This window comes from Phyllobates terribilis, unplaced genomic scaffold (genome assembly GCF_046119375.1).
Source record: "Phyllobates terribilis strain yellow unplaced genomic scaffold, ASM4611937v1 Scaffold_3__8_contigs__length_932513732, whole genome shotgun sequence".
Lineage (NCBI taxonomy): Eukaryota > Metazoa > Chordata > Amphibia > Anura > Dendrobatidae > Phyllobates > Phyllobates terribilis.
The window spans coordinates 6,654,495-6,680,750 of NW_027362763.1; the positions used below are offsets into that span (position 1 = coordinate 6,654,495).

General features: G+C 42.0%; 59 non-coding genes across 59 annotated transcripts; 19 read left to right on the plus strand and 40 right to left on the minus strand.

Annotated features, from left to right (window-relative positions):
• Positions 1–153: 153 nt before the first annotated feature.
• Positions 154–239, minus strand: TRNAY-GUA (transfer RNA tyrosine (anticodon GUA)). The gene is given in 2 exon segments: positions 154–189; positions 203–239. It is a non-coding gene; the product is annotated as a tRNA-Tyr (tRNA).
• A 109-nt stretch (positions 240–348) lies between these two features.
• On the minus strand, positions 349–421 carry TRNAA-AGC (transfer RNA alanine (anticodon AGC)). The gene has a single exon. It is a non-coding gene; the product is annotated as a tRNA-Ala (tRNA).
• Positions 422–1,173: 752 nt separating this feature from the next.
• TRNAN-GUU (transfer RNA asparagine (anticodon GUU)) lies at positions 1,174–1,247 on the plus strand. Its single transcript has one exon. It is a non-coding gene; the product is annotated as a tRNA-Asn (tRNA).
• Positions 1,248–1,474: 227 nt separating this feature from the next.
• TRNAY-GUA (transfer RNA tyrosine (anticodon GUA)) lies at positions 1,475–1,560 on the minus strand. Its single transcript is given in 2 exon segments — positions 1,475–1,510; positions 1,524–1,560. It is a non-coding gene; the product is annotated as a tRNA-Tyr (tRNA).
• Positions 1,561–1,669: 109 nt separating this feature from the next.
• TRNAA-AGC (transfer RNA alanine (anticodon AGC)) lies at positions 1,670–1,742 on the minus strand. The gene has a single exon. It is a non-coding gene; the product is annotated as a tRNA-Ala (tRNA).
• Positions 1,743–2,487: 745 nt separating this feature from the next.
• On the plus strand, positions 2,488–2,561 carry TRNAN-GUU (transfer RNA asparagine (anticodon GUU)). The gene has a single exon. It is a non-coding gene; the product is annotated as a tRNA-Asn (tRNA).
• A 227-nt stretch (positions 2,562–2,788) lies between these two features.
• On the minus strand, positions 2,789–2,874 carry TRNAY-GUA (transfer RNA tyrosine (anticodon GUA)). The gene is given in 2 exon segments: positions 2,789–2,824; positions 2,838–2,874. It is a non-coding gene; the product is annotated as a tRNA-Tyr (tRNA).
• A 109-nt stretch (positions 2,875–2,983) lies between these two features.
• TRNAA-AGC (transfer RNA alanine (anticodon AGC)) lies at positions 2,984–3,056 on the minus strand. The gene has a single exon. It is a non-coding gene; the product is annotated as a tRNA-Ala (tRNA).
• A 752-nt stretch (positions 3,057–3,808) lies between these two features.
• TRNAN-GUU (transfer RNA asparagine (anticodon GUU)) lies at positions 3,809–3,882 on the plus strand. Its single transcript has one exon. It is a non-coding gene; the product is annotated as a tRNA-Asn (tRNA).
• A 227-nt stretch (positions 3,883–4,109) lies between these two features.
• TRNAY-GUA (transfer RNA tyrosine (anticodon GUA)) lies at positions 4,110–4,195 on the minus strand. The gene is given in 2 exon segments: positions 4,110–4,145; positions 4,159–4,195. It is a non-coding gene; the product is annotated as a tRNA-Tyr (tRNA).
• A 109-nt stretch (positions 4,196–4,304) lies between these two features.
• On the minus strand, positions 4,305–4,377 carry TRNAA-AGC (transfer RNA alanine (anticodon AGC)). Its single transcript has one exon. It is a non-coding gene; the product is annotated as a tRNA-Ala (tRNA).
• Positions 4,378–5,129: 752 nt separating this feature from the next.
• On the plus strand, positions 5,130–5,203 carry TRNAN-GUU (transfer RNA asparagine (anticodon GUU)). Its single transcript has one exon. It is a non-coding gene; the product is annotated as a tRNA-Asn (tRNA).
• Positions 5,204–5,430: 227 nt separating this feature from the next.
• Positions 5,431–5,516, minus strand: TRNAY-GUA (transfer RNA tyrosine (anticodon GUA)). Its single transcript is given in 2 exon segments — positions 5,431–5,466; positions 5,480–5,516. It is a non-coding gene; the product is annotated as a tRNA-Tyr (tRNA).
• A 109-nt stretch (positions 5,517–5,625) lies between these two features.
• TRNAA-AGC (transfer RNA alanine (anticodon AGC)) lies at positions 5,626–5,698 on the minus strand. Its single transcript has one exon. It is a non-coding gene; the product is annotated as a tRNA-Ala (tRNA).
• A 752-nt stretch (positions 5,699–6,450) lies between these two features.
• TRNAN-GUU (transfer RNA asparagine (anticodon GUU)) lies at positions 6,451–6,524 on the plus strand. The gene has a single exon. It is a non-coding gene; the product is annotated as a tRNA-Asn (tRNA).
• A 227-nt stretch (positions 6,525–6,751) lies between these two features.
• Positions 6,752–6,837, minus strand: TRNAY-GUA (transfer RNA tyrosine (anticodon GUA)). Its single transcript is given in 2 exon segments — positions 6,752–6,787; positions 6,801–6,837. It is a non-coding gene; the product is annotated as a tRNA-Tyr (tRNA).
• A 109-nt stretch (positions 6,838–6,946) lies between these two features.
• TRNAA-AGC (transfer RNA alanine (anticodon AGC)) lies at positions 6,947–7,019 on the minus strand. Its single transcript has one exon. It is a non-coding gene; the product is annotated as a tRNA-Ala (tRNA).
• Positions 7,020–7,771: 752 nt separating this feature from the next.
• Positions 7,772–7,845, plus strand: TRNAN-GUU (transfer RNA asparagine (anticodon GUU)). The gene has a single exon. It is a non-coding gene; the product is annotated as a tRNA-Asn (tRNA).
• A 227-nt stretch (positions 7,846–8,072) lies between these two features.
• TRNAY-GUA (transfer RNA tyrosine (anticodon GUA)) lies at positions 8,073–8,158 on the minus strand. The gene is given in 2 exon segments: positions 8,073–8,108; positions 8,122–8,158. It is a non-coding gene; the product is annotated as a tRNA-Tyr (tRNA).
• A 109-nt stretch (positions 8,159–8,267) lies between these two features.
• On the minus strand, positions 8,268–8,340 carry TRNAA-AGC (transfer RNA alanine (anticodon AGC)). Its single transcript has one exon. It is a non-coding gene; the product is annotated as a tRNA-Ala (tRNA).
• Positions 8,341–9,093: 753 nt separating this feature from the next.
• Positions 9,094–9,167, plus strand: TRNAN-GUU (transfer RNA asparagine (anticodon GUU)). The gene has a single exon. It is a non-coding gene; the product is annotated as a tRNA-Asn (tRNA).
• A 227-nt stretch (positions 9,168–9,394) lies between these two features.
• On the minus strand, positions 9,395–9,480 carry TRNAY-GUA (transfer RNA tyrosine (anticodon GUA)). The gene is given in 2 exon segments: positions 9,395–9,430; positions 9,444–9,480. It is a non-coding gene; the product is annotated as a tRNA-Tyr (tRNA).
• Positions 9,481–9,589: 109 nt separating this feature from the next.
• TRNAA-AGC (transfer RNA alanine (anticodon AGC)) lies at positions 9,590–9,662 on the minus strand. The gene has a single exon. It is a non-coding gene; the product is annotated as a tRNA-Ala (tRNA).
• A 752-nt stretch (positions 9,663–10,414) lies between these two features.
• Positions 10,415–10,488, plus strand: TRNAN-GUU (transfer RNA asparagine (anticodon GUU)). The gene has a single exon. It is a non-coding gene; the product is annotated as a tRNA-Asn (tRNA).
• A 227-nt stretch (positions 10,489–10,715) lies between these two features.
• Positions 10,716–10,801, minus strand: TRNAY-GUA (transfer RNA tyrosine (anticodon GUA)). The gene is given in 2 exon segments: positions 10,716–10,751; positions 10,765–10,801. It is a non-coding gene; the product is annotated as a tRNA-Tyr (tRNA).
• A 109-nt stretch (positions 10,802–10,910) lies between these two features.
• Positions 10,911–10,983, minus strand: TRNAA-AGC (transfer RNA alanine (anticodon AGC)). The gene has a single exon. It is a non-coding gene; the product is annotated as a tRNA-Ala (tRNA).
• Positions 10,984–11,735: 752 nt separating this feature from the next.
• Positions 11,736–11,809, plus strand: TRNAN-GUU (transfer RNA asparagine (anticodon GUU)). Its single transcript has one exon. It is a non-coding gene; the product is annotated as a tRNA-Asn (tRNA).
• A 227-nt stretch (positions 11,810–12,036) lies between these two features.
• TRNAY-GUA (transfer RNA tyrosine (anticodon GUA)) lies at positions 12,037–12,122 on the minus strand. Its single transcript is given in 2 exon segments — positions 12,037–12,072; positions 12,086–12,122. It is a non-coding gene; the product is annotated as a tRNA-Tyr (tRNA).
• Positions 12,123–12,231: 109 nt separating this feature from the next.
• TRNAA-AGC (transfer RNA alanine (anticodon AGC)) lies at positions 12,232–12,304 on the minus strand. The gene has a single exon. It is a non-coding gene; the product is annotated as a tRNA-Ala (tRNA).
• A 753-nt stretch (positions 12,305–13,057) lies between these two features.
• On the plus strand, positions 13,058–13,131 carry TRNAN-GUU (transfer RNA asparagine (anticodon GUU)). Its single transcript has one exon. It is a non-coding gene; the product is annotated as a tRNA-Asn (tRNA).
• A 227-nt stretch (positions 13,132–13,358) lies between these two features.
• On the minus strand, positions 13,359–13,444 carry TRNAY-GUA (transfer RNA tyrosine (anticodon GUA)). Its single transcript is given in 2 exon segments — positions 13,359–13,394; positions 13,408–13,444. It is a non-coding gene; the product is annotated as a tRNA-Tyr (tRNA).
• Positions 13,445–13,553: 109 nt separating this feature from the next.
• Positions 13,554–13,626, minus strand: TRNAA-AGC (transfer RNA alanine (anticodon AGC)). Its single transcript has one exon. It is a non-coding gene; the product is annotated as a tRNA-Ala (tRNA).
• A 752-nt stretch (positions 13,627–14,378) lies between these two features.
• TRNAN-GUU (transfer RNA asparagine (anticodon GUU)) lies at positions 14,379–14,452 on the plus strand. The gene has a single exon. It is a non-coding gene; the product is annotated as a tRNA-Asn (tRNA).
• Positions 14,453–14,679: 227 nt separating this feature from the next.
• TRNAY-GUA (transfer RNA tyrosine (anticodon GUA)) lies at positions 14,680–14,765 on the minus strand. The gene is given in 2 exon segments: positions 14,680–14,715; positions 14,729–14,765. It is a non-coding gene; the product is annotated as a tRNA-Tyr (tRNA).
• Positions 14,766–14,874: 109 nt separating this feature from the next.
• TRNAA-AGC (transfer RNA alanine (anticodon AGC)) lies at positions 14,875–14,947 on the minus strand. Its single transcript has one exon. It is a non-coding gene; the product is annotated as a tRNA-Ala (tRNA).
• Positions 14,948–15,699: 752 nt separating this feature from the next.
• Positions 15,700–15,773, plus strand: TRNAN-GUU (transfer RNA asparagine (anticodon GUU)). Its single transcript has one exon. It is a non-coding gene; the product is annotated as a tRNA-Asn (tRNA).
• A 227-nt stretch (positions 15,774–16,000) lies between these two features.
• TRNAY-GUA (transfer RNA tyrosine (anticodon GUA)) lies at positions 16,001–16,086 on the minus strand. The gene is given in 2 exon segments: positions 16,001–16,036; positions 16,050–16,086. It is a non-coding gene; the product is annotated as a tRNA-Tyr (tRNA).
• A 109-nt stretch (positions 16,087–16,195) lies between these two features.
• Positions 16,196–16,268, minus strand: TRNAA-AGC (transfer RNA alanine (anticodon AGC)). The gene has a single exon. It is a non-coding gene; the product is annotated as a tRNA-Ala (tRNA).
• A 752-nt stretch (positions 16,269–17,020) lies between these two features.
• Positions 17,021–17,094, plus strand: TRNAN-GUU (transfer RNA asparagine (anticodon GUU)). The gene has a single exon. It is a non-coding gene; the product is annotated as a tRNA-Asn (tRNA).
• A 227-nt stretch (positions 17,095–17,321) lies between these two features.
• On the minus strand, positions 17,322–17,407 carry TRNAY-GUA (transfer RNA tyrosine (anticodon GUA)). Its single transcript is given in 2 exon segments — positions 17,322–17,357; positions 17,371–17,407. It is a non-coding gene; the product is annotated as a tRNA-Tyr (tRNA).
• Positions 17,408–17,516: 109 nt separating this feature from the next.
• On the minus strand, positions 17,517–17,589 carry TRNAA-AGC (transfer RNA alanine (anticodon AGC)). Its single transcript has one exon. It is a non-coding gene; the product is annotated as a tRNA-Ala (tRNA).
• A 751-nt stretch (positions 17,590–18,340) lies between these two features.
• TRNAN-GUU (transfer RNA asparagine (anticodon GUU)) lies at positions 18,341–18,414 on the plus strand. Its single transcript has one exon. It is a non-coding gene; the product is annotated as a tRNA-Asn (tRNA).
• A 227-nt stretch (positions 18,415–18,641) lies between these two features.
• Positions 18,642–18,727, minus strand: TRNAY-GUA (transfer RNA tyrosine (anticodon GUA)). The gene is given in 2 exon segments: positions 18,642–18,677; positions 18,691–18,727. It is a non-coding gene; the product is annotated as a tRNA-Tyr (tRNA).
• Positions 18,728–18,836: 109 nt separating this feature from the next.
• TRNAA-AGC (transfer RNA alanine (anticodon AGC)) lies at positions 18,837–18,909 on the minus strand. The gene has a single exon. It is a non-coding gene; the product is annotated as a tRNA-Ala (tRNA).
• A 752-nt stretch (positions 18,910–19,661) lies between these two features.
• On the plus strand, positions 19,662–19,735 carry TRNAN-GUU (transfer RNA asparagine (anticodon GUU)). Its single transcript has one exon. It is a non-coding gene; the product is annotated as a tRNA-Asn (tRNA).
• A 227-nt stretch (positions 19,736–19,962) lies between these two features.
• Positions 19,963–20,048, minus strand: TRNAY-GUA (transfer RNA tyrosine (anticodon GUA)). Its single transcript is given in 2 exon segments — positions 19,963–19,998; positions 20,012–20,048. It is a non-coding gene; the product is annotated as a tRNA-Tyr (tRNA).
• A 109-nt stretch (positions 20,049–20,157) lies between these two features.
• Positions 20,158–20,230, minus strand: TRNAA-AGC (transfer RNA alanine (anticodon AGC)). The gene has a single exon. It is a non-coding gene; the product is annotated as a tRNA-Ala (tRNA).
• A 752-nt stretch (positions 20,231–20,982) lies between these two features.
• TRNAN-GUU (transfer RNA asparagine (anticodon GUU)) lies at positions 20,983–21,056 on the plus strand. Its single transcript has one exon. It is a non-coding gene; the product is annotated as a tRNA-Asn (tRNA).
• A 227-nt stretch (positions 21,057–21,283) lies between these two features.
• On the minus strand, positions 21,284–21,369 carry TRNAY-GUA (transfer RNA tyrosine (anticodon GUA)). The gene is given in 2 exon segments: positions 21,284–21,319; positions 21,333–21,369. It is a non-coding gene; the product is annotated as a tRNA-Tyr (tRNA).
• Positions 21,370–21,478: 109 nt separating this feature from the next.
• TRNAA-AGC (transfer RNA alanine (anticodon AGC)) lies at positions 21,479–21,551 on the minus strand. Its single transcript has one exon. It is a non-coding gene; the product is annotated as a tRNA-Ala (tRNA).
• A 752-nt stretch (positions 21,552–22,303) lies between these two features.
• On the plus strand, positions 22,304–22,377 carry TRNAN-GUU (transfer RNA asparagine (anticodon GUU)). Its single transcript has one exon. It is a non-coding gene; the product is annotated as a tRNA-Asn (tRNA).
• Positions 22,378–22,604: 227 nt separating this feature from the next.
• Positions 22,605–22,690, minus strand: TRNAY-GUA (transfer RNA tyrosine (anticodon GUA)). Its single transcript is given in 2 exon segments — positions 22,605–22,640; positions 22,654–22,690. It is a non-coding gene; the product is annotated as a tRNA-Tyr (tRNA).
• A 109-nt stretch (positions 22,691–22,799) lies between these two features.
• TRNAA-AGC (transfer RNA alanine (anticodon AGC)) lies at positions 22,800–22,872 on the minus strand. The gene has a single exon. It is a non-coding gene; the product is annotated as a tRNA-Ala (tRNA).
• A 752-nt stretch (positions 22,873–23,624) lies between these two features.
• TRNAN-GUU (transfer RNA asparagine (anticodon GUU)) lies at positions 23,625–23,698 on the plus strand. The gene has a single exon. It is a non-coding gene; the product is annotated as a tRNA-Asn (tRNA).
• A 227-nt stretch (positions 23,699–23,925) lies between these two features.
• Positions 23,926–24,011, minus strand: TRNAY-GUA (transfer RNA tyrosine (anticodon GUA)). Its single transcript is given in 2 exon segments — positions 23,926–23,961; positions 23,975–24,011. It is a non-coding gene; the product is annotated as a tRNA-Tyr (tRNA).
• A 109-nt stretch (positions 24,012–24,120) lies between these two features.
• TRNAA-AGC (transfer RNA alanine (anticodon AGC)) lies at positions 24,121–24,193 on the minus strand. The gene has a single exon. It is a non-coding gene; the product is annotated as a tRNA-Ala (tRNA).
• A 752-nt stretch (positions 24,194–24,945) lies between these two features.
• TRNAN-GUU (transfer RNA asparagine (anticodon GUU)) lies at positions 24,946–25,019 on the plus strand. The gene has a single exon. It is a non-coding gene; the product is annotated as a tRNA-Asn (tRNA).
• Positions 25,020–25,246: 227 nt separating this feature from the next.
• Positions 25,247–25,332, minus strand: TRNAY-GUA (transfer RNA tyrosine (anticodon GUA)). The gene is given in 2 exon segments: positions 25,247–25,282; positions 25,296–25,332. It is a non-coding gene; the product is annotated as a tRNA-Tyr (tRNA).
• A 109-nt stretch (positions 25,333–25,441) lies between these two features.
• TRNAA-AGC (transfer RNA alanine (anticodon AGC)) lies at positions 25,442–25,514 on the minus strand. Its single transcript has one exon. It is a non-coding gene; the product is annotated as a tRNA-Ala (tRNA).
• Between the last annotated feature and the right edge of the window lie 742 nt (positions 25,515–26,256).

The window sequence follows — 26,256 nt, forward strand, 5'->3', positions numbered from 1 at the left end:
AAAGGCTATGTTGCTGCCACCTACGTTTTGAAAACCCAAGGTGCAACGGAGGAAAGTTTCCTGGACTAGATTTTTTTTATAGTCGTACAGAAGGAGCATAGCAGTGGTGTGTTTGCCAGTAGGTACAAAACATAAGATAGGACGAAGAAAATGTCCTTCGAGCCGGAATTGAACCAGCGACCTAAGGATTGCTAATTTACAACTACAGTCCTCCGCTCTACCAGCTGAGCTATCGAAGGCTTGTTTGGCCTATGGAGGAAAGCCTCCTAGGTCTAGCTGTGGGAGCCATGAGCAGTTTGCAAAAGAATCATCGCTCTACCAACTGAAAAAAACAATAAATGATAAATTTGGAGAATGCGGGCATCGATCCCGCTACCTCTCGCATGCTAAGCGAGCGCTCTACCACTTGAGCTAATCCCCCATGCCTGATGACCTTGTTTTTAGTTTCTTGCCACAACACATAACAATTTTCATATGCTGTGACACGTGCCATTGCATCCTCTTTCGTTTTTTTTTTTTTTTTTTTTTTTTTTTTAAGTGCGGATTACTTTTTGCCAAAGTTGAAGACCATAAGTGGAATTCATAAGGTGAATGTTGGCTTACAAATATGGGCAAGCAACTTTCTAGCAAACCTTTTCTACGTATATGGAAAACCAAATTGAAGGGAGTGAAATAAACCTAAATAGTTTGTAGAAGGAAGTTGTAATGTAGCACAATCCCATGCAGAAGCTTTAGACTTTTTTAGTTTGGTTTAATTTTTGAGCTCATTTTTATTTTTTGAGCTCATTTTTATTCTTTTAGCCGAAACGCGCTTGCTTTGACTGAAGCATTTTGGCAAAATGTAAAGGTGAATTCTATAAAAAAAAGCAATAACTTAGCAGAGGATGGTTTCGATCCATCGACCTCTGGGTTATGGGCCCAGCACGCTTCCGCTGCGCCACTCTGCTGCTGGTTACAGGTGATAAGAGGAGAACCTAATTACTGTCTGACTTCAGGTCCATGCGATGGAATTCATCAGTAAGAGCTTATTTGTGGGCTATTAGAGTATTCCTAGGGTTCTGCAATTGTTTCTTTGTTTCTATAGCTTTCTTTTATCATGTTATTCTTGCAAATCATCTGCGTAAATTGTGTTTGACCTGGCTGAGGCTGTCAGAAAATCAAGTAGAGGCTTGTGTCTCTGTGGCGCAATCGGTTAGCGCGTTCGGCTGTTAACCGAAAGGTTGGTGGTTCAAGCTCACCCAGGGACGTTGGTGTCTTTTGCTTGGGTATCATGCTACGGTTGAAGAACGTTCCTCTTTGGCCCACAGCAGGTCCCGCAAGTAAAGGCTATGTTGCTGCCACCTACGTTTTGAAAACCCAAGGTGCAACGGAGGAAAGTTTCCTGGACTAGATTTTTTTTATAGTCGTACAGAAGGAGCATAGCAGTGGTGTGTTTGCCAGTAGGTACAAAACATAAGATAGGACGAAGAAAATGTCCTTCGAGCCGGAATTGAACCAGCGACCTAAGGATTGCTAATTTACAACTACAGTCCTCCGCTCTACCAGCTGAGCTATCGAAGGCTTGCTTGGCCTATGGAGGAAAGCCTCCTAGGTCTAGCTGTGGGAGCCATGAGCAGTTTGCAAAAGAATCATCGCTCTACCAACTGAAAAAAACAATAAATGATAAATTTGGAGAATGCGGGCATCGATCCCGCTACCTCTCGCATGCTAAGCGAGCGCTCTACCACTTGAGCTAATCCCCCATGCCTGATGACCTTGTTTTTAGTTTCTTGCCACAACACATAACAATTTTCATATGCTGTGACACGTGCCATTGCATCCTCTTTCGTTTTTTTTTTTTTTTTTTTTTAAGTGCGGATTACTTTTTGCCAAAGTTGAAGACCATAAGTGGAATTCATAAGGTGAATGTTGGCTTACAAATATGGGCAAGCAACTTTCTAGCAAACCTTTTCTACGTATATGGAAAACCAAATTGAAGGGAGTGAAATAAACCTAAATAGTTTGTAGAAGGAAGTTGTAATGTAGCACAATCCCATGCAGAAGCTTTAGACTTTTTTAGTTTGGTTTAATTTTTGAGCTCATTTTTATTTTTTGAGCTCATTTTTATTCTTTTAGCCGAAACGCGCTTGCTTTGACTGAAGCATTTTGGCAAAATGTAAAGGTGAATTCTATAAAAAAAAGCAATAACTTAGCAGAGGATGGTTTCGATCCATCGACCTCTGGGTTATGGGCCCAGCACGCTTCCGCTGCGCCACTCTGCTGCTGGTTACAGGTGATAAGAGGAGAACCTAATTACTGTCTGACTTCAGGTCCATGCGATGGAATTCATCAGTAAGAGCTTATTTGTGGGCTATTAGAGTATTCCTAGGGTTCTGCAATTGTTTCTTTGTTTCTATAGCTTTCTTTTATCATGTTATTCTTGCAAATCATCTGCGTAAATTGTGTTTGACCTGGCTGAGGCTGTCAGAAAATCAAGTAGAGGCTTGTGTCTCTGTGGCGCAATCGGTTAGCGCGTTCGGCTGTTAACCGAAAGGTTGGTGGTTCAAGCCCACCCAGGGACGTTGGTGTCTTTTGCTTGGGTATCATGCTACGGTTGAAGAACGTTCCTCTTTGGCCCACAGCAGGTCCCGCAAGTAAAGGCTATGTTGCTGCCACCTACGTTTTGAAAACCCAAGGTGCAACGGAGGAAAGTTTCCTGGACTAGATTTTTTTTATAGTCGTACAGAAGGAGCATAGCAGTGGTGTGTTTGCCAGTAGGTACAAAACATAAGATAGGACGAAGAAAATGTCCTTCGAGCCGGAATTGAACCAGCGACCTAAGGATTGCTAATTTACAACTACAGTCCTCCGCTCTACCAGCTGAGCTATCGAAGGCTTGTTTGGCCTATGGAGGAAAGCCTCCTAGGTCTAGCTGTGGGAGCCATGAGCAGTTTGCAAAAGAATCATCGCTCTACCAACTGAAAAAAACAATAAATGATAAATTTGGAGAATGCGGGCATCGATCCCGCTACCTCTCGCATGCTAAGCGAGCGCTCTACCACTTGAGCTAATCCCCCATGCCTGATGACCTTGTTTTTAGTTTCTTGCCACAACACATAACAATTTTCATATGCTGTGACACGTGCCATTGCATCCTCTTTCGTTTTTTTTTTTTTTTTTTTTTTTTTTTTAAGTGCGGATTACTTTTTGCCAAAGTTGAAGACCATAAGTGGAATTCATAAGGTGAATGTTGGCTTACAAATATGGGCAAGCAACTTTCTAGCAAACCTTTTCTACGTATATGGAAAACCAAATTGAAGGGAGTGAAATAAACCTAAATAGTTTGTAGAAGGAAGTTGTAATGTAGCACAATCCCATGCAGAAGCTTTAGACTTTTTTAGTTTGGTTTAATTTTTGAGCTCATTTTTATTTTTTGAGCTCATTTTTATTCTTTTAGCCGAAACGCGCTTGCTTTGACTGAAGCATTTTGGCAAAATGTAAAGGTGAATTCTATAAAAAAAAGCAATAACTTAGCAGAGGATGGTTTCGATCCATCGACCTCTGGGTTATGGGCCCAGCACGCTTCCGCTGCGCCACTCTGCTGCTGGTTACAGGTGATAAGAGGAGAACCTAATTACTGTCTGACTTCAGGTCCATGCGATGGAATTCATCAGTAAGAGCTTATTTGTGGGCTATTAGAGTATTCCTAGGGTTCTGCAATTGTTTCTTTGTTTCTATAGCTTTCTTTTATCATGTTATTCTTGCAAATCATCTGCGTAAATTGTGTTTGACCTGGCTGAGGCTGTCAGAAAATCAAGTAGAGGCTTGTGTCTCTGTGGCGCAATCGGTTAGCGCGTTCGGCTGTTAACCGAAAGGTTGGTGGTTCAAGCTCACCCAGGGACGTTGGTGTCTTTTGCTTGGGTATCATGCTACGGTTGAAGAACGTTCCTCTTTGGCCCACAGCAGGTCCCGCAAGTAAAGGCTATGTTGCTGCCACCTACGTTTTGAAAACCCAAGGTGCAACGGAGGAAAGTTTCCTGGACTAGATTTTTTTTATAGTCGTACAGAAGGAGCATAGCAGTGGTGTGTTTGCCAGTAGGTACAAAACATAAGATAGGACGAAGAAAATGTCCTTCGAGCCGGAATTGAACCAGCGACCTAAGGATTGCTAATTTACAACTACAGTCCTCCGCTCTACCAGCTGAGCTATCGAAGGCTTGTTTGGCCTATGGAGGAAAGCCTCCTAGGTCTAGCTGTGGGAGCCATGAGCAGTTTGCAAAAGAATCATCGCTCTACCAACTGAAAAAAACAATAAATGATAAATTTGGAGAATGCGGGCATCGATCCCGCTACCTCTCGCATGCTAAGCGAGCGCTCTACCACTTGAGCTAATCCCCCATGCCTGATGACCTTGTTTTTAGTTTCTTGCCACAACACATAACAATTTTCATATGCTGTGACACGTGCCATTGCATCCTCTTTCGTTTTTTTTTTTTTTTTTTTTTTTTTTTTAAGTGCGGATTACTTTTTGCCAAAGTTGAAGACCATAAGTGGAATTCATAAGGTGAATGTTGGCTTACAAATATGGGCAAGCAACTTTCTAGCAAACCTTTTCTACGTATATGGAAAACCAAATTGAAGGGAGTGAAATAAACCTAAATAGTTTGTAGAAGGAAGTTGTAATGTAGCACAATCCCATGCAGAAGCTTTAGACTTTTTTAGTTTGGTTTAATTTTTGAGCTCATTTTTATTTTTTGAGCTCATTTTTATTCTTTTAGCCGAAACGCGCTTGCTTTGACTGAAGCATTTTGGCAAAATGTAAAGGTGAATTCTATAAAAAAAAGCAATAACTTAGCAGAGGATGGTTTCGATCCATCGACCTCTGGGTTATGGGCCCAGCACGCTTCCGCTGCGCCACTCTGCTGCTGGTTACAGGTGATAAGAGGAGAACCTAATTACTGTCTGACTTCAGGTCCATGCGATGGAATTCATCAGTAAGAGCTTATTTGTGGGCTATTAGAGTATTCCTAGGGTTCTGCAATTGTTTCTTTGTTTCTATAGCTTTCTTTTATCATGTTATTCTTGCAAATCATCTGCGTAAATTGTGTTTGACCTGGCTGAGGCTGTCAGAAAATCAAGTAGAGGCTTGTGTCTCTGTGGCGCAATCGGTTAGCGCGTTCGGCTGTTAACCGAAAGGTTGGTGGTTCAAGCCCACCCAGGGACGTTGGTGTCTTTTGCTTGGGTATCATGCTACGGTTGAAGAACGTTCCTCTTTGGCCCACAGCAGGTCCCGCAAGTAAAGGCTATGTTGCTGCCACCTACGTTTTGAAAACCCAAGGTGCAACGGAGGAAAGTTTCCTGGACTAGATTTTTTTTATAGTCGTACAGAAGGAGCATAGCAGTGGTGTGTTTGCCAGTAGGTACAAAACATAAGATAGGACGAAGAAAATGTCCTTCGAGCCGGAATTGAACCAGCGACCTAAGGATTGCTAATTTACAACTACAGTCCTCCGCTCTACCAGCTGAGCTATCGAAGGCTTGTTTGGCCTATGGAGGAAAGCCTCCTAGGTCTAGCTGTGGGAGCCATGAGCAGTTTGCAAAAGAATCATCGCTCTACCAACTGAAAAAAACAATAAATGATAAATTTGGAGAATGCGGGCATCGATCCCGCTACCTCTCGCATGCTAAGCGAGCGCTCTACCACTTGAGCTAATCCCCCATGCCTGATGACCTTGTTTTTAGTTTCTTGCCACAACACATAACAATTTTCATATGCTGTGACACGTGCCATTGCATCCTCTTTCGTTTTTTTTTTTTTTTTTTTTTTTTTTTTAAGTGCGGATTACTTTTTGCCAAAGTTGAAGACCATAAGTGGAATTCATAAGGTGAATGTTGGCTTACAAATATGGGCAAGCAACTTTCTAGCAAACCTTTTCTACGTATATGGAAAACCAAATTGAAGGGAGTGAAATAAACCTAAATAGTTTGTAGAAGGAAGTTGTAATGTAGCACAATCCCATGCAGAAGCTTTAGACTTTTTTAGTTTGGTTTAATTTTTGAGCTCATTTTTATTTTTTGAGCTCATTTTTATTCTTTTAGCCGAAACGCGCTTGCTTTGACTGAAGCATTTTGGCAAAATGTAAAGGTGAATTCTATAAAAAAAAGCAATAACTTAGCAGAGGATGGTTTCGATCCATCGACCTCTGGGTTATGGGCCCAGCACGCTTCCGCTGCGCCACTCTGCTGCTGGTTACAGGTGATAAGAGGAGAACCTAATTACTGTCTGACTTCAGGTCCATGCGATGGAATTCATCAGTAAGAGCTTATTTGTGGGCTATTAGAGTATTCCTAGGGTTCTGCAATTGTTTCTTTGTTTCTATAGCTTTCTTTTATCATGTTATTCTTGCAAATCATCTGCGTAAATTGTGTTTGACCTGGCTGAGGCTGTCAGAAAATCAAGTAGAGGCTTGTGTCTCTGTGGCGCAATCGGTTAGCGCGTTCGGCTGTTAACCGAAAGGTTGGTGGTTCAAGCTCACCCAGGGACGTTGGTGTCTTTTGCTTGGGTATCATGCTACGGTTGAAGAACGTTCCTCTTTGGCCCACAGCAGGTCCCGCAAGTAAAGGCTATGTTGCTGCCACCTACGTTTTGAAAACCCAAGGTGCAACGGAGGAAAGTTTCCTGGACTAGATTTTTTTTATAGTCGTACAGAAGGAGCATAGCAGTGGTGTGTTTGCCAGTAGGTACAAAACATAAGATAGGACGAAGAAAATGTCCTTCGAGCCGGAATTGAACCAGCGACCTAAGGATTGCTAATTTACAACTACAGTCCTCCGCTCTACCAGCTGAGCTATCGAAGGCTTGTTTGGCCTATGGAGGAAAGCCTCCTAGGTCTAGCTGTGGGAGCCATGAGCAGTTTGCAAAAGAATCATCGCTCTACCAACTGAAAAAAACAATAAATGATAAATTTGGAGAATGCGGGCATCGATCCCGCTACCTCTCGCATGCTAAGCGAGCGCTCTACCACTTGAGCTAATCCCCCATGCCTGATGACCTTGTTTTTAGTTTCTTGCCACAACACATAACAATTTTCATATGCTGTGACACGTGCCATTGCATCCTCTTTCGTTTTTTTTTTTTTTTTTTTTTTTTTTTTAAGTGCGGATTACTTTTTGCCAAAGTTGAAGACCATAAGTGGAATTCATAAGGTGAATGTTGGCTTACAAATATGGGCAAGCAACTTTCTAGCAAACCTTTTCTACGTATATGGAAAACCAAATTGAAGGGAGTGAAATAAACCTAAATAGTTTGTAGAAGGAAGTTGTAATGTAGCACAATCCCATGCAGAAGCTTTAGACTTTTTTAGTTTGGTTTAATTTTTGAGCTCATTTTTATTTTTTGAGCTCATTTTTATTCTTTTAGCCGAAACGCGCTTGCTTTGACTGAAGCATTTTGGCAAAATGTAAAGGTGAATTCTATAAAAAAAAGCAATAACTTAGCAGAGGATGGTTTCGATCCATCGACCTCTGGGTTATGGGCCCAGCACGCTTCCGCTGCGCCACTCTGCTGCTGGTTACAGGTGATAAGAGGAGAACCTAATTACTGTCTGACTTCAGGTCCATGCGATGGAATTCATCAGTAAGAGCTTATTTGTGGGCTATTAGAGTATTCCTAGGGTTCTGCAATTGTTTCTTTGTTTCTATAGCTTTCTTTTATCATGTTATTCTTGCAAATCATCTGCGTAAATTGTGTTTGACCTGGCTGAGGCTGTCAGAAAATCAAGTAGAGGCTTGTGTCTCTGTGGCGCAATCGGTTAGCGCGTTCGGCTGTTAACCGAAAGGTTGGTGGTTCAAGCTCACCCAGGGACGTTGGTGTCTTTTGCTTGGGTATCATGCTACGGTTGAAGAACGTTCCTCTTTGGCCCACAGCAGGTCCCGCAAGTAAAGGCTATGTTGCTGCCACCTACGTTTTGAAAACCCAAGGTGCAACGGAGGAAAGTTTCCTGGACTAGATTTTTTTTATAGTCGTACAGAAGGAGCATAGCAGTGGTGTGTTTGCCAGTAGGTACAAAACATAAGATAGGACGAAGAAAATGTCCTTCGAGCCGGAATTGAACCAGCGACCTAAGGATTGCTAATTTACAACTACAGTCCTCCGCTCTACCAGCTGAGCTATCGAAGGCTTGTTTGGCCTATGGAGGAAAGCCTCCTAGGTCTAGCTGTGGGAGCCATGAGCAGTTTGCAAAAGAATCATCGCTCTACCAACTGAAAAAAACAATAAATGATAAATTTGGAGAATGCGGGCATCGATCCCGCTACCTCTCGCATGCTAAGCGAGCGCTCTACCACTTGAGCTAATCCCCCATGCCTGATGACCTTGTTTTTAGTTTCTTGCCACAACACATAACAATTTTCATATGCTGTGACACGTGCCATTGCATCCTCTTTCGTTTTTTTTTTTTTTTTTTTTTTTTTTTTTAAGTGCGGATTACTTTTTGCCAAAGTTGAAGACCATAAGTGGAATTCATAAGGTGAATGTTGGCTTACAAATATGGGCAAGCAACTTTCTAGCAAACCTTTTCTACGTATATGGAAAACCAAATTGAAGGGAGTGAAATAAACCTAAATAGTTTGTAGAAGGAAGTTGTAATGTAGCACAATCCCATGCAGAAGCTTTAGACTTTTTTAGTTTGGTTTAATTTTTGAGCTCATTTTTATTTTTTGAGCTCATTTTTATTCTTTTAGCCGAAACGCGCTTGCTTTGACTGAAGCATTTTGGCAAAATGTAAAGGTGAATTCTATAAAAAAAAGCAATAACTTAGCAGAGGATGGTTTCGATCCATCGACCTCTGGGTTATGGGCCCAGCACGCTTCCGCTGCGCCACTCTGCTGCTGGTTACAGGTGATAAGAGGAGAACCTAATTACTGTCTGACTTCAGGTCCATGCGATGGAATTCATCAGTAAGAGCTTATTTGTGGGCTATTAGAGTATTCCTAGGGTTCTGCAATTGTTTCTTTGTTTCTATAGCTTTCTTTTATCATGTTATTCTTGCAAATCATCTGCGTAAATTGTGTTTGACCTGGCTGAGGCTGTCAGAAAATCAAGTAGAGGCTTGTGTCTCTGTGGCGCAATCGGTTAGCGCGTTCGGCTGTTAACCGAAAGGTTGGTGGTTCAAGCCCACCCAGGGACGTTGGTGTCTTTTGCTTGGGTATCATGCTACGGTTGAAGAACGTTCCTCTTTGGCCCACAGCAGGTCCCGCAAGTAAAGGCTATGTTGCTGCCACCTACGTTTTGAAAACCCAAGGTGCAACGGAGGAAAGTTTCCTGGACTAGATTTTTTTTATAGTCGTACAGAAGGAGCATAGCAGTGGTGTGTTTGCCAGTAGGTACAAAACATAAGATAGGACGAAGAAAATGTCCTTCGAGCCGGAATTGAACCAGCGACCTAAGGATTGCTAATTTACAACTACAGTCCTCCGCTCTACCAGCTGAGCTATCGAAGGCTTGTTTGGCCTATGGAGGAAAGCCTCCTAGGTCTAGCTGTGGGAGCCATGAGCAGTTTGCAAAAGAATCATCGCTCTACCAACTGAAAAAAACAATAAATGATAAATTTGGAGAATGCGGGCATCGATCCCGCTACCTCTCGCATGCTAAGCGAGCGCTCTACCACTTGAGCTAATCCCCCATGCCTGATGACCTTGTTTTTAGTTTCTTGCCACAACACATAACAATTTTCATATGCTGTGACACGTGCCATTGCATCCTCTTTCGTTTTTTTTTTTTTTTTTTTTTTTTTTTTAAGTGCGGATTACTTTTTGCCAAAGTTGAAGACCATAAGTGGAATTCATAAGGTGAATGTTGGCTTACAAATATGGGCAAGCAACTTTCTAGCAAACCTTTTCTACGTATATGGAAAACCAAATTGAAGGGAGTGAAATAAACCTAAATAGTTTGTAGAAGGAAGTTGTAATGTAGCACAATCCCATGCAGAAGCTTTAGACTTTTTTAGTTTGGTTTAATTTTTGAGCTCATTTTTATTTTTTGAGCTCATTTTTATTCTTTTAGCCGAAACGCGCTTGCTTTGACTGAAGCATTTTGGCAAAATGTAAAGGTGAATTCTATAAAAAAAAGCAATAACTTAGCAGAGGATGGTTTCGATCCATCGACCTCTGGGTTATGGGCCCAGCACGCTTCCGCTGCGCCACTCTGCTGCTGGTTACAGGTGATAAGAGGAGAACCTAATTACTGTCTGACTTCAGGTCCATGCGATGGAATTCATCAGTAAGAGCTTATTTGTGGGCTATTAGAGTATTCCTAGGGTTCTGCAATTGTTTCTTTGTTTCTATAGCTTTCTTTTATCATGTTATTCTTGCAAATCATCTGCGTAAATTGTGTTTGACCTGGCTGAGGCTGTCAGAAAATCAAGTAGAGGCTTGTGTCTCTGTGGCGCAATCGGTTAGCGCGTTCGGCTGTTAACCGAAAGGTTGGTGGTTCAAGCTCACCCAGGGACGTTGGTGTCTTTTGCTTGGGTATCATGCTACGGTTGAAGAACGTTCCTCTTTGGCCCACAGCAGGTCCCGCAAGTAAAGGCTATGTTGCTGCCACCTACGTTTTGAAAACCCAAGGTGCAACGGAGGAAAGTTTCCTGGACTAGATTTTTTTTATAGTCGTACAGAAGGAGCATAGCAGTGGTGTGTTTGCCAGTAGGTACAAAACATAAGATAGGACGAAGAAAATGTCCTTCGAGCCGGAATTGAACCAGCGACCTAAGGATTGCTAATTTACAACTACAGTCCTCCGCTCTACCAGCTGAGCTATCGAAGGCTTGTTTGGCCTATGGAGGAAAGCCTCCTAGGTCTAGCTGTGGGAGCCATGAGCAGTTTGCAAAAGAATCATCGCTCTACCAACTGAAAAAAACAATAAATGATAAATTTGGAGAATGCGGGCATCGATCCCGCTACCTCTCGCATGCTAAGCGAGCGCTCTACCACTTGAGCTAATCCCCCATGCCTGATGACCTTGTTTTTAGTTTCTTGCCACAACACATAACAATTTTCATATGCTGTGACACGTGCCATTGCATCCTCTTTCGTTTTTTTTTTTTTTTTTTTTTTTTTTTTAAGTGCGGATTACTTTTTGCCAAAGTTGAAGACCATAAGTGGAATTCATAAGGTGAATGTTGGCTTACAAATATGGGCAAGCAACTTTCTAGCAAACCTTTTCTACGTATATGGAAAACCAAATTGAAGGGAGTGAAATAAACCTAAATAGTTTGTAGAAGGAAGTTGTAATGTAGCACAATCCCATGCAGAAGCTTTAGACTTTTTTAGTTTGGTTTAATTTTTGAGCTCATTTTTATTTTTTGAGCTCATTTTTATTCTTTTAGCCGAAACGCGCTTGCTTTGACTGAAGCATTTTGGCAAAATGTAAAGGTGAATTCTATAAAAAAAAGCAATAACTTAGCAGAGGATGGTTTCGATCCATCGACCTCTGGGTTATGGGCCCAGCACGCTTCCGCTGCGCCACTCTGCTGCTGGTTACAGGTGATAAGAGGAGAACCTAATTACTGTCTGACTTCAGGTCCATGCGATGGAATTCATCAGTAAGAGCTTATTTGTGGGCTATTAGAGTATTCCTAGGGTTCTGCAATTGTTTCTTTGTTTCTATAGCTTTCTTTTATCATGTTATTCTTGCAAATCATCTGCGTAAATTGTGTTTGACCTGGCTGAGGCTGTCAGAAAATCAAGTAGAGGCTTGTGTCTCTGTGGCGCAATCGGTTAGCGCGTTCGGCTGTTAACCGAAAGGTTGGTGGTTCAAGCTCACCCAGGGACGTTGGTGTCTTTTGCTTGGGTATCATGCTACGGTTGAAGAACGTTCCTCTTTGGCCCACAGCAGGTCCCGCAAGTAAAGGCTATGTTGCTGCCACCTACGTTTTGAAAACCCAAGGTGCAACGGAGGAAAGTTTCCTGGACTAGATTTTTTTTATAGTCGTACAGAAGGAGCATAGCAGTGGTGTGTTTGCCAGTAGGTACAAAACATAAGATAGGACGAAGAAAATGTCCTTCGAGCCGGAATTGAACCAGCGACCTAAGGATTGCTAATTTACAACTACAGTCCTCCGCTCTACCAGCTGAGCTATCGAAGGCTTGTTTGGCCTATGGAGGAAAGCCTCCTAGGTCTAGCTGTGGGAGCCATGAGCAGTTTGCAAAAGAATCATCGCTCTACCAACTGAAAAAAACAATAAATGATAAATTTGGAGAATGCGGGCATCGATCCCGCTACCTCTCGCATGCTAAGCGAGCGCTCTACCACTTGAGCTAATCCCCCATGCCTGATGACCTTGTTTTTAGTTTCTTGCCACAACACATAACAATTTTCATATGCTGTGACACGTGCCATTGCATCCTCTTTCGTTTTTTTTTTTTTTTTTTTTTTTTTTTTTAAGTGCGGATTACTTTTTGCCAAAGTTGAAGACCATAAGTGGAATTCATAAGGTGAATGTTGGCTTACAAATATGGGCAAGCAACTTTCTAGCAAACCTTTTCTACGTATATGGAAAACCAAATTGAAGGGAGTGAAATAAACCTAAATAGTTTGTAGAAGGAAGTTGTAATGTAGCACAATCCCATGCAGAAGCTTTAGACTTTTTTAGTTTGGTTTAATTTTTGAGCTCATTTTTATTTTTTGAGCTCATTTTTATTCTTTTAGCCGAAACGCGCTTGCTTTGACTGAAGCATTTTGGCAAAATGTAAAGGTGAATTCTATAAAAAAAAGCAATAACTTAGCAGAGGATGGTTTCGATCCATCGACCTCTGGGTTATGGGCCCAGCACGCTTCCGCTGCGCCACTCTGCTGCTGGTTACAGGTGATAAGAGGAGAACCTAATTACTGTCTGACTTCAGGTCCATGCGATGGAATTCATCAGTAAGAGCTTATTTGTGGGCTATTAGAGTATTCCTAGGGTTCTGCAATTGTTTCTTTGTTTCTATAGCTTTCTTTTATCATGTTATTCTTGCAAATCATCTGCGTAAATTGTGTTTGACCTGGCTGAGGCTGTCAGAAAATCAAGTAGAGGCTTGTGTCTCTGTGGCGCAATCGGTTAGCGCGTTCGGCTGTTAACCGAAAGGTTGGTGGTTCAAGCTCACCCAGGGACGTTGGTGTCTTTTGCTTGGGTATCATGCTACGGTTGAAGAACGTTCCTCTTTGGCCCACAGCAGGTCCCGCAAGTAAAGGCTATGTTGCTGCCACCTACGTTTTGAAAACCCAAGGTGCAACGGAGGAAAGTTTCCTGGACTAGATTTTTTTTATAGTCGTACAGAAGGAGCATAGCAGTGGTGTGTTTGCCAGTAGGTACAAAACATAAGATAGGACGAAGAAAATGTCCTTCGAGCCGGAATTGAACCAGCGACCTAAGGATTGCTAATTTACAACTACAGTCCTCCGCTCTACCAGCTGAGCTATCGAAGGCTTGTTTGGCCTATGGAGGAAAGCCTCCTAGGTCTAGCTGTGGGAGCCATGAGCAGTTTGCAAAAGAATCATCGCTCTACCAACTGAAAAAAACAATAAATGATAAATTTGGAGAATGCGGGCATCGATCCCGCTACCTCTCGCATGCTAAGCGAGCGCTCTACCACTTGAGCTAATCCCCCATGCCTGATGACCTTGTTTTTAGTTTCTTGCCACAACACATAACAATTTTCATATGCTGTGACACGTGCCATTGCATCCTCTTTCGTTTTTTTTTTTTTTTTTTTTTTTTTTTTAAGTGCGGATTACTTTTTGCCAAAGTTGAAGACCATAAGTGGAATTCATAAGGTGAATGTTGGCTTACAAATATGGGCAAGCAACTTTCTAGCAAACCTTTTCTACGTATATGGAAAACCAAATTGAAGGGAGTGAAATAAACCTAAATAGTTTGTAGAAGGAAGTTGTAATGTAGCACAATCCCATGCAGAAGCTTTAGACTTTTTTAGTTTGGTTTAATTTTTGAGCTCATTTTTATTTTTTGAGCTCATTTTTATTCTTTTAGCCGAAACGCGCTTGCTTTGACTGAAGCATTTTGGCAAAATGTAAAGGTGAATTCTATAAAAAAAAGCAATAACTTAGCAGAGGATGGTTTCGATCCATCGACCTCTGGGTTATGGGCCCAGCACGCTTCCGCTGCGCCACTCTGCTGCTGGTTACAGGTGATAAGAGGAGAACCTAATTACTGTCTGACTTCAGGTCCATGCGATGGAATTCATCAGTAAGAGCTTATTTGTGGGCTATTAGAGTATTCCTAGGGTTCTGCAATTGTTTCTTTGTTTCTATAGCTTTCTTTTATCATGTTATTCTTGCAAATCATCTGCGTAAATTGTGTTTGACCTGGCTGAGGCTGTCAGAAAATCAAGTAGAGGCTTGTGTCTCTGTGGCGCAATCGGTTAGCGCGTTCGGCTGTTAACCGAAAGGTTGGTGGTTCAAGCCCACCCAGGGACGTTGGTGTCTTTTGCTTGGGTATCATGCTACGGTTGAAGAACGTTCCTCTTTGGCCCACAGCAGGTCCCGCAAGTAAAGGCTATGTTGCTGCCACCTACGTTTTGAAAACCCAAGGTGCAACGGAGGAAAGTTTCCTGGACTAGATTTTTTTTATAGTCGTACAGAAGGAGCATAGCAGTGGTGTGTTTGCCAGTAGGTACAAAACATAAGATAGGACGAAGAAAATGTCCTTCGAGCCGGAATTGAACCAGCGACCTAAGGATTGCTAATTTACAACTACAGTCCTCCGCTCTACCAGCTGAGCTATCGAAGGCTTGTTTGGCCTATGGAGGAAAGCCTCCTAGGTCTAGCTGTGGGAGCCATGAGCAGTTTGCAAAAGAATCATCGCTCTACCAACTGAAAAAAACAATAAATGATAAATTTGGAGAATGCGGGCATCGATCCCGCTACCTCTCGCATGCTAAGCGAGCGCTCTACCACTTGAGCTAATCCCCCATGCCTGATGACCTTGTTTTTAGTTTCTTGCCACAACACATAACAATTTTCATATGCTGTGACACGTGCCATTGCATCCTCTTTCGTTTTTTTTTTTTTTTTTTTTTTTTTTTTAAGTGCGGATTACTTTTTGCCAAAGTTGAAGACCATAAGTGGAATTCATAAGGTGAATGTTGGCTTACAAATATGGGCAAGCAACTTTCTAGCAAACCTTTTCTACGTATATGGAAAACCAAATTGAAGGGAGTGAAATAAACCTAAATAGTTTGTAGAAGGAAGTTGTAATGTAGCACAATCCCATGCAGAAGCTTTAGACTTTTTTAGTTTGGTTTAATTTTTGAGCTCATTTTTATTTTTTGAGCTCATTTTTATTCTTTTAGCCGAAACGCGCTTGCTTTGACTGAAGCATTTTGGCAAAATGTAAAGGTGAATTCTATAAAAAAAAGCAATAACTTAGCAGAGGATGGTTTCGATCCATCGACCTCTGGGTTATGGGCCCAGCACGCTTCCGCTGCGCCACTCTGCTGCTGGTTACAGGTGATAAGAGGAGAACCTAATTACTGTCTGACTTCAGGTCCATGCGATGGAATTCATCAGTAAGAGCTTATTTGTGGGCTATTAGAGTATTCCTAGGGTTCTGCAATTGTTTCTTTGTTTCTATAGCTTTCTTTTATCATGTTATTCTTGCAAATCATCTGCGTAAATTGTGTTTGACCTGGCTGAGGCTGTCAGAAAATCAAGTAGAGGCTTGTGTCTCTGTGGCGCAATCGGTTAGCGCGTTCGGCTGTTAACCGAAAGGTTGGTGGTTCAAGCTCACCCAGGGACGTTGGTGTCTTTTGCTTGGGTATCATGCTACGGTTGAAGAACGTTCCTCTTTGGCCCACAGCAGGTCCCGCAAGTAAAGGCTATGTTGCTGCCACCTACGTTTTGAAAACCCAAGGTGCAACGGAGGAAAGTTTCCTGGACTAGATTTTTTTTATAGTCGTACAGAAGGAGCATAGCAGTGGTGTGTTTGCCAGTAGGTACAAAACATAAGATAGGACGAAGAAAATGTCCTTCGAGCCGGAATTGAACCAGCGACCTAAGGATTGCTAATTTACAACTACAGTCCTCCGCTCTACCAGCTGAGCTATCGAAGGCTTGTTTGGCCTATGGAGGAAAGCCTCCTAGGTCTAGCTGTGGGAGCCATGAGCAGTTTGCAAAAGAATCATCGCTCTACCAACTGAAAAAAACAATAAATGATAAATTTGGAGAATGCGGGCATCGATCCCGCTACCTCTCGCATGCTAAGCGAGCGCTCTACCACTTGAGCTAATCCCCCATGCCTGATGACCTTGTTTTTAGTTTCTTGCCACAACACATAACAATTTTCATATGCTGTGACACGTGCCATTGCATCCTCTTTCGTTTTTTTTTTTTTTTTTTTTTTTTTTTTAAGTGCGGATTACTTTTTGCCAAAGTTGAAGACCATAAGTGGAATTCATAAGGTGAATGTTGGCTTACAAATATGGGCAAGCAACTTTCTAGCAAACCTTTTCTACGTATATGGAAAACCAAATTGAAGGGAGTGAAATAAACCTAAATAGTTTGTAGAAGGAAGTTGTAATGTAGCACAATCCCATGCAGAAGCTTTAGACTTTTTTAGTTTGGTTTAATTTTTGAGCTCATTTTTATTTTTTGAGCTCATTTTTATTCTTTTAGCCGAAACGCGCTTGCTTTGACTGAAGCATTTTGGCAAAATGTAAAGGTGAATTCTATAAAAAAAAGCAATAACTTAGCAGAGGATGGTTTCGATCCATCGACCTCTGGGTTATGGGCCCAGCACGCTTCCGCTGCGCCACTCTGCTGCTGGTTACAGGTGATAAGAGGAGAACCTAATTACTGTCTGACTTCAGGTCCATGCGATGGAATTCATCAGTAAGAGCTTATTTGTGGGCTATTAGAGTATTCCTAGGGTTCTGCAATTGTTTCTTTGTTTCTATAGCTTTCTTTTATCATGTTATTCTTGCAAATCATCTGCGTAAATTGTGTTTGACCTGGCTGAGGCTGTCAGAAAATCAAGTAGAGGCTTGTGTCTCTGTGGCGCAATCGGTTAGCGCGTTCGGCTGTTAACCGAAAGGTTGGTGGTTCAAGCTCACCCAGGGACGTTGGTGTCTTTTGCTTGGGTATCATGCTACGGTTGAAGAACGTTCCTCTTTGGCCCACAGCAGGTCCCGCAAGTAAAGGCTATGTTGCTGCCACCTACGTTTTGAAAACCCAAGGTGCAACGGAGGAAAGTTTCCTGGACTAGATTTTTTTTATAGTCGTACAGAAGGAGCATAGCAGTGGTGTGTTTGCCAGTAGGTACAAAACATAAGATAGGACGAAGAAAATGTCCTTCGAGCCAGAATTGAACCAGCGACCTAAGGATTGCTAATTTACAACTACAGTCCTCCGCTCTACCAGCTGAGCTATCGAAGGCTTGTTTGGCCTATGGAGGAAAGCCTCCTAGGTCTAGCTGTGGGAGCCATGAGCAGTTTGCAAAAGAATCATCGCTCTACCAACTGAAAAAAACAATAAATGATAAATTTGGAGAATGCGGGCATCGATCCCGCTACCTCTCGCATGCTAAGCGAGCGCTCTACCACTTGAGCTAATCCCCCATGCCTGATGACCTTGTTTTTAGTTTCTTGCCACAACACATAACAATTTTCATATGCTGTGACACGTGCCATTGCATCCTCTTTCGTTTTTTTTTTTTTTTTTTTTTTTTTTTAAGTGCGGATTACTTTTTGCCAAATTTGAAGACCATAAGTGGAATTCATAAGGTGAATGTTGGCTTACAAATATGGGCAAGCAACTTTCTAGCAAACCTTTTCTACGTATATGGAAAACCAAATTGAAGGGAGTGAAATAAACCTAAATAGTTTGTAGAAGGAAGTTGTAATGTAGCACAATCCCATGCAGAAGCTTTAGACTTTTTTAGTTTGGTTTAATTTTTGAGCTCATTTTTATTTTTTGAGCTCATTTTTATTCTTTTAGCCGAAACGCGCTTGCTTTGACTGAAGCATTTTGGCAAAATGTAAAGGTGAATTCTATAAAAAAAAGCAATAACTTAGCAGAGGATGGTTTCGATCCATCGACCTCTGGGTTATGGGCCCAGCACGCTTCCGCTGCGCCACTCTGCTGCTGGTTACAGGTGATAAGAGGAGAACCTAATTACTGTCTGACTTCAGGTCCATGCGATGGAATTCATCAGTAAGAGCTTATTTGTGGGCTATTAGAGTATTCCTAGGGTTCTGCAATTGTTTCTTTGTTTCTATAGCTTTCTTTTATCATGTTATTCTTGCAAATCATCTGCGTAAATTGTGTTTGACCTGGCTGAGGCTGTCAGAAAATCAAGTAGAGGCTTGTGTCTCTGTGGCGCAATCGGTTAGCGCGTTCGGCTGTTAACCGAAAGGTTGGTGGTTCAAGCTCACCCAGGGACGTTGGTGTCTTTTGCTTGGGTATCATGCTACGGTTGAAGAACGTTCCTCTTTGGCCCACAGCAGGTCCCGCAAGTAAAGGCTATGTTGCTGCCACCTACGTTTTGAAAACCCAAGGTGCAACGGAGGAAAGTTTCCTGGACTAGATTTTTTTTATAGTCGTACAGAAGGAGCATAGCAGTGGTGTGTTTGCCAGTAGGTACAAAACATAAGATAGGACGAAGAAAATGTCCTTCGAGCCGGAATTGAACCAGCGACCTAAGGATTGCTAATTTACAACTACAGTCCTCCGCTCTACCAGCTGAGCTATCGAAGGCTTGTTTGGCCTATGGAGGAAAGCCTCCTAGGTCTAGCTGTGGGAGCCATGAGCAGTTTGCAAAAGAATCATCGCTCTACCAACTGAAAAAAACAATAAATGATAAATTTGGAGAATGCGGGCATCGATCCCGCTACCTCTCGCATGCTAAGCGAGCGCTCTACCACTTGAGCTAATCCCCCATGCCTGATGACCTTGTTTTTAGTTTCTTGCCACAACACATAACAATTTTCATATGCTGTGACACGTGCCATTGCATCCTCTTTCGTTTTTTTTTTTTTTTTTTTTTTTTTTTTAAGTGCGGATTACTTTTTGCCAAAGTTGAAGACCATAAGTGGAATTCATAAGGTGAATGTTGGCTTACAAATATGGGCAAGCAACTTTCTAGCAAACCTTTTCTACGTATATGGAAAACCAAATTGAAGGGAGTGAAATAAACCTAAATAGTTTGTAGAAGGAAGTTGTAATGTAGCACAATCCCATGCAGAAGCTTTAGACTTTTTTAGTTTGGTTTAATTTTTGAGCTCATTTTTATTTTTTGAGCTCATTTTTATTCTTTTAGCCGAAACGCGCTTGCTTTGACTGAAGCATTTTGGCAAAATGTAAAGGTGAATTCTATAAAAAAAAGCAATAACTTAGCAGAGGATGGTTTCGATCCATCGACCTCTGGGTTATGGGCCCAGCACGCTTCCGCTGCGCCACTCTGCTGCTGGTTACAGGTGATAAGAGGAGAACCTAATTACTGTCTGACTTCAGGTCCATGCGATGGAATTCATCAGTAAGAGCTTATTTGTGGGCTATTAGAGTATTCCTAGGGTTCTGCAATTGTTTCTTTGTTTCTATAGCTTTCTTTTATCATGTTATTCTTGCAAATCATCTGCGTAAATTGTGTTTGACCTGGCTGAGGCTGTCAGAAAATCAAGTAGAGGCTTGTGTCTCTGTGGCGCAATCGGTTAGCGCGTTCGGCTGTTAACCGAAAGGTTGGTGGTTCAAGCTCACCCAGGGACGTTGGTGTCTTTTGCTTGGGTATCATGCTACGGTTGAAGAACGTTCCTCTTTGGCCCACAGCAGGTCCCGCAAGTAAAGGCTATGTTGCTGCCACCTACGTTTTGAAAACCCAAGGTGCAACGGAGGAAAGTTTCCTGGACTAGATTTTTTTTATAGTCGTACAGAAGGAGCATAGCAGTGGTGTGTTTGCCAGTAGGTACAAAACATAAGATAGGACGAAGAAAATGTCCTTCGAGCCGGAATTGAACCAGCGACCTAAGGATTGCTAATTTACAACTACAGTCCTCCGCTCTACCAGCTGAGCTATCGAAGGCTTGTTTGGCCTATGGAGGAAAGCCTCCTAGGTCTAGCTGTGGGAGCCATGAGCAGTTTGCAAAAGAATCATCGCTCTACCAACTGAAAAAAACAATAAATGATAAATTTGGAGAATGCGGGCATCGATCCCGCTACCTCTCGCATGCTAAGCGAGCGCTCTACCACTTGAGCTAATCCCCCATGCCTGATGACCTTGTTTTTAGTTTCTTGCCACAACACATAACAATTTTCATATGCTGTGACACGTGCCATTGCATCCTCTTTCGTTTTTTTTTTTTTTTTTTTTTTTTTTTTAAGTGCGGATTACTTTTTGCCAAAGTTGAAGACCATAAGTGGAATTCATAAGGTGAATGTTGGCTTACAAATATGGGCAAGCAACTTTCTAGCAAACCTTTTCTACGTATATGGAAAACCAAATTGAAGGGAGTGAAATAAACCTAAATAGTTTGTAGAAGGAAGTTGTAATGTAGCACAATCCCATGCAGAAGCTTTAGACTTTTTTAGTTTGGTTTAATTTTTGAGCTCATTTTTATTTTTTGAGCTCATTTTTATTCTTTTAGCCGAAACGCGCTTGCTTTGACTGAAGCATTTTGGCAAAATGTAAAGGTGAATTCTATAAAAAAAAGCAATAACTTAGCAGAGGATGGTTTCGATCCATCGACCTCTGGGTTATGGGCCCAGCACGCTTCCGCTGCGCCACTCTGCTGCTGGTTACAGGTGATAAGAGGAGAACCTAATTACTGTCTGACTTCAGGTCCATGCGATGGAATTCATCAGTAAGAGCTTATTTGTGGGCTATTAGAGTATTCCTAGGGTTCTGCAATTGTTTCTTTGTTTCTATAGCTTTCTTTTATCATGTTATTCTTGCAAATCATCTGCGTAAATTGTGTTTGACCTGGCTGAGGCTGTCAGAAAATCAAGTAGAGGCTTGTGTCTCTGTGGCGCAATCGGTTAGCGCGTTCGGCTGTTAACCGAAAGGTTGGTGGTTCAAGCTCACCCAGGGACGTTGGTGTCTTTTGCTTGGGTATCATGCTACGGTTGAAGAACGTTCCTCTTTGGCCCACAGCAGGTCCCGCAAGTAAAGGCTATGTTGCTGCCACCTACGTTTTGAAAACCCAAGGTGCAACGGAGGAAAGTTTCCTGGACTAGATTTTTTTTATAGTCGTACAGAAGGAGCATAGCAGTGGTGTGTTTGCCAGTAGGTACAAAACATAAGATAGGACGAAGAAAATGTCCTTCGAGCCGGAATTGAACCAGCGACCTAAGGATTGCTAATTTACAACTACAGTCCTCCGCTCTACCAGCTGAGCTATCGAAGGCTTGTTTGGCCTATGGAGGAAAGCCTCCTAGGTCTAGCTGTGGGAGCCATGAGCAGTTTGCAAAAGAATCATCGCTCTACCAACTGAAAAAAACAATAAATGATAAATTTGGAGAATGCGGGCATCGATCCCGCTACCTCTCGCATGCTAAGCGAGCGCTCTACCACTTGAGCTAATCCCCCATGCCTGATGACCTTGTTTTTAGTTTCTTGCCACAACACATAACAATTTTCATATGCTGTGACACGTGCCATTGCATCCTCTTTCGTTTTTTTTTTTTTTTTTTTTTTTTTTTTAAGTGCGGATTACTTTTTGCCAAAGTTGAAGACCATAAGTGGAATTCATAAGGTGAATGTTGGCTTACAAATATGGGCAAGCAACTTTCTAGCAAACCTTTTCTACGTATATGGAAAACCAAATTGAAGGGAGTGAAATAAACCTAAATAGTTTGTAGAAGGAAGTTGTAATGTAGCACAATCCCATGCAGAAGCTTTAGACTTTTTTAGTTTGGTTTAATTTTTGAGCTCATTTTTATTTTTTGAGCTCATTTTTATTCTTTTAGCCGAAACGCGCTTGCTTTGACTGAAGCATTTTGGCAAAATGTAAAGGTGAATTCTATAAAAAAAAGCAATAACTTAGCAGAGGATGGTTTCGATCCATCGACCTCTGGGTTATGGGCCCAGCACGCTTCCGCTGCGCCACTCTGCTGCTGGTTACAGGTGATAAGAGGAGAACCTAATTACTGTCTGACTTCAGGTCCATGCGATGGAATTCATCAGTAAGAGCTTATTTGTGGGCTATTAGAGTATTCCTAGGGTTCTGCAATTGTTTCTTTGTTTCTATAGCTTTCTTTTATCATGTTATTCTTGCAAATCATCTGCGTAAATTGTGTTTGACCTGGCTGAGGCTGTCAGAAAATCAAGTAGAGGCTTGTGTCTCTGTGGCGCAATCGGTTAGCGCGTTCGGCTGTTAACCGAAAGGTTGGTGGTTCAAGCTCACCCAGGGACGTTGGTGTCTTTTGCTTGGGTATCATGCTACGGTTGAAGAACGTTCCTCTTTGGCCCACAGCAGGTCCCGCAAGTAAAGGCTATGTTGCTGCCACCTACGTTTTGAAAACCCAAGGTGCAACGGAGGAAAGTTTCCTGGACTAGATTTTTTTTATAGTCGTACAGAAGGAGCATAGCAGTGGTGTGTTTGCCAGTAGGTACAAAACATAAGATAGGACGAAGAAAATGTCCTTCGAGCCGGAATTGAACCAGCGACCTAAGGATTGCTAATTTACAACTACAGTCCTCCGCTCTACCAGCTGAGCTATCGAAGGCTTGTTTGGCCTATGGAGGAAAGCCTCCTAGGTCTAGCTGTGGGAGCCATGAGCAGTTTGCAAAAGAATCATCGCTCTACCAACTGAAAAAAACAATAAATGATAAATTTGGAGAATGCGGGCATCGATCCCGCTACCTCTCGCATGCTAAGCGAGCGCTCTACCACTTGAGCTAATCCCCCATGCCTGATGACCTTGTTTTTAGTTTCTTGCCACAACACATAACAATTTTCATATGCTGTGACACGTGCCATTGCATCCTCTTTCGTTTTTTTTTTTTTTTTTTTTTTTTTTTTAAGTGCGGATTACTTTTTGCCAAAGTTGAAGACCATAAGTGGAATTCATAAGGTGAATGTTGGCTTACAAATATGGGCAAGCAACTTTCTAGCAAACCTTTTCTACGTATATGGAAAACCAAATTGAAGGGAGTGAAATAAACCTAAATAGTTTGTAGAAGGAAGTTGTAATGTAGCACAATCCCATGCAGAAGCTTTAGACTTTTTTAGTTTGGTTTAATTTTTGAGCTCATTTTTATTTTTTGAGCTCATTTTTATTCTTTTAGCCGAAACGCGCTTGCTTTGACTGAAGCATTTTGGCAAAATGTAAAGGTGAATTCTATAAAAAAAAGCAATAACTTAGCAGAGGATGGTTTCGATCCATCGACCTCTGGGTTATGGGCCCAGCACGCTTCCGCTGCGCCACTCTGCTGCTGGTTACAGGTGATAAGAGGAGAACCTAATTACTGTCTGACTTCAGGTCCATGCGATGGAATTCATCAGTAAGAGCTTATTTGTGGGCTATTAGAGTATTCCTAGGGTTCTGCAATTGTTTCTTTGTTTCTATAGCTTTCTTTTATCATGTTATTCTTGCAAATCATCTGCGTAAATTGTGTTTGACCTGGCTGAGGCTGTCAGAAAATCAAGTAGAGGCTTGTGTCTCTGTGGCGCAATCGGTTAGCGCGTTCGGCTGTTAACCGAAAGGTTGGTGGTTCAAGCTCACCCAGGGACGTTGGTGTCTTTTGCTTGGGTATCATGCTACGGTTGAAGAACGTTCCTCTTTGGCCCACAGCAGGTCCCGCAAGTAAAGGCTATGTTGCTGCCACCTACGTTTTGAAAACCCAAGGTGCAACGGAGGAAAGTTTCCTGGACTAGATTTTTTTTATAGTCGTACAGAAGGAGCATAGCAGTGGTGTGTTTGCCAGTAGGTACAAAACATAAGATAGGACGAAGAAAATGTCCTTCGAGCCGGAATTGAACCAGCGACCTAAGGATTGCTAATTTACAACTACAGTCCTCCGCTCTACCAGCTGAGCTATCGAAGGCTTGTTTGGCCTATGGAGGAAAGCCTCCTAGGTCTAGCTGTGGGAGCCATGAGCAGTTTGCAAAAGAATCATCGCTCTACCAACTGAAAAAAACAATAAATGATAAATTTGGAGAATGCGGGCATCGATCCCGCTACCTCTCGCATGCTAAGCGAGCGCTCTACCACTTGAGCTAATCCCCCATGCCTGATGACCTTGTTTTTAGTTTCTTGCCACAACACATAACAATTTTCATATGCTGTGACACGTGCCATTGCATCCTCTTTCGTTTTTTTTTTTTTTTTTTTTTTTTTTTTAAGTGCGGATTACTTTTTGCCAAAGTTGAAGACCATAAGTGGAATTCATAAGGTGAATGTTGGCTTACAAATATGGGCAAGCAACTTTCTAGCAAACCTTTTCTACGTATATGGAAAACCAAATTGAAGGGAGTGAAATAAACCTAAATAGTTTGTAGAAGGAAGTTGTAATGTAGCACAATCCCATGCAGAAGCTTTAGACTTTTTTAGTTTGGTTTAATTTTTGAGCTCATTTTTATTTTTTGAGCTCATTTTTATTCTTTTAGCCGAAACGCGCTTGCTTTGACTGAAGCATTTTGGCAAAATGTAAAGGTGAATTCTATAAAAAAAAGCAATAACTTAGCAGAGGATGGTTTCGATCCATCGACCTCTGGGTTATGGGCCCAGCACGCTTCCGCTGCGCCACTCTGCTGCTGGTTACAGGTGATAAGAGGAGAACCTAATTACTGTCTGACTTCAGGTCCATGCGATGGAATTCATCAGTAAGAGCTTATTTGTGGGCTATTAGAGTATTCCTAGGGTTCTGCAATTGTTTCTTTGTTTCTATAGCTTTCTTTTATCATGTTATTCTTGCAAATCATCTGCGTAAATTGTGTTTGACCTGGCTGAGGCTGTCAGAAAATCAAGTAGAGGCTTGTGTCTCTGTGGCGCAATCGGTTAGCGCGTTCGGCTGTTAACCGAAAGGTTGGTGGTTCAAGCTCACCCAGGGACGTTGGTGTCTTTTGCTTGGGTATCATGCTACGGTTGAAGAACGTTCCTCTTTGGCCCACAGCAGGTCCCGCAAGTAAAGGCTATGTTGCTGCCACCTACGTTTTGAAAACCCAAGGTGCAACGGAGGAAAGTTTCCTGGACTAGATTTTTTTTATAGTCGTACAGAAGGAGCATAGCAGTGGTGTGTTTGCCAGTAGGTACAAAACATAAGATAGGACGAAGAAAATGTCCTTCGAGCCGGAATTGAACCAGCGACCTAAGGATTGCTAATTTACAACTACAGTCCTCCGCTCTACCAGCTGAGCTATCGAAGGCTTGTTTGGCCTATGGAGGAAAGCCTCCTAGGTCTAGCTGTGGGAGCCATGAGCAGTTTGCAAAAGAATCATCGCTCTACCAACTGAAAAAAACAATAAATGATAAATTTGGAGAATGCGGGCATCGATCCCGCTACCTCTCGCATGCTAAGCGAGCGCTCTACCACTTGAGCTAATCCCCCATGCCTGATGACCTTGTTTTTAGTTTCTTGCCACAACACATAACAATTTTCATATGCTGTGACACGTGCCATTGCATCCTCTTTCGTTTTTTTTTTTTTTTTTTTTTTTTTTTTAAGTGCGGATTACTTTTTGCCAAAGTTGAAGACCATAAGTGGAATTCATAAGGTGAATGTTGGCTTACAAATATGGGCAAGCAACTTTCTAGCAAACCTTTTCTACGTATATGGAAAACCAAATTGAAGGGAGTGAAATAAACCTAAATAGTTTGTAGAAGGAAGTTGTAATGTAGCACAATCCCATGCAGAAGCTTTAGACTTTTTTAGTTTGGTTTAATTTTTGAGCTCATTTTTATTTTTTGAGCTCATTTTTATTCTTTTAGCCGAAACGCGCTTGCTTTGACTGAAGCATTTTGGCAAAATGTAAAGGTGAATTCTATAAAAAAAAGCAATAACTTAGCAGAGGATGGTTTCGATCCATCGACCTCTGGGTTATGGGCCCAGCACGCTTCCGCTGCGCCACTCTGCTGCTGGTTACAGGTGATAAGAGGAGAACCTAATTACTGTCTGACTTCAGGTCCATGCGATGGAATTCATCAGTAAGAGCTTATTTGTGGGCTATTAGAGTATTCCTAGGGTTCTGCAATTGTTTCTTTGTTTCTATAGCTTTCTTTTATCATGTTATTCTTGCAAATCATCTGCGTAAATTGTGTTTGACCTGGCTGAGGCTGTCAGAAAATCAAGT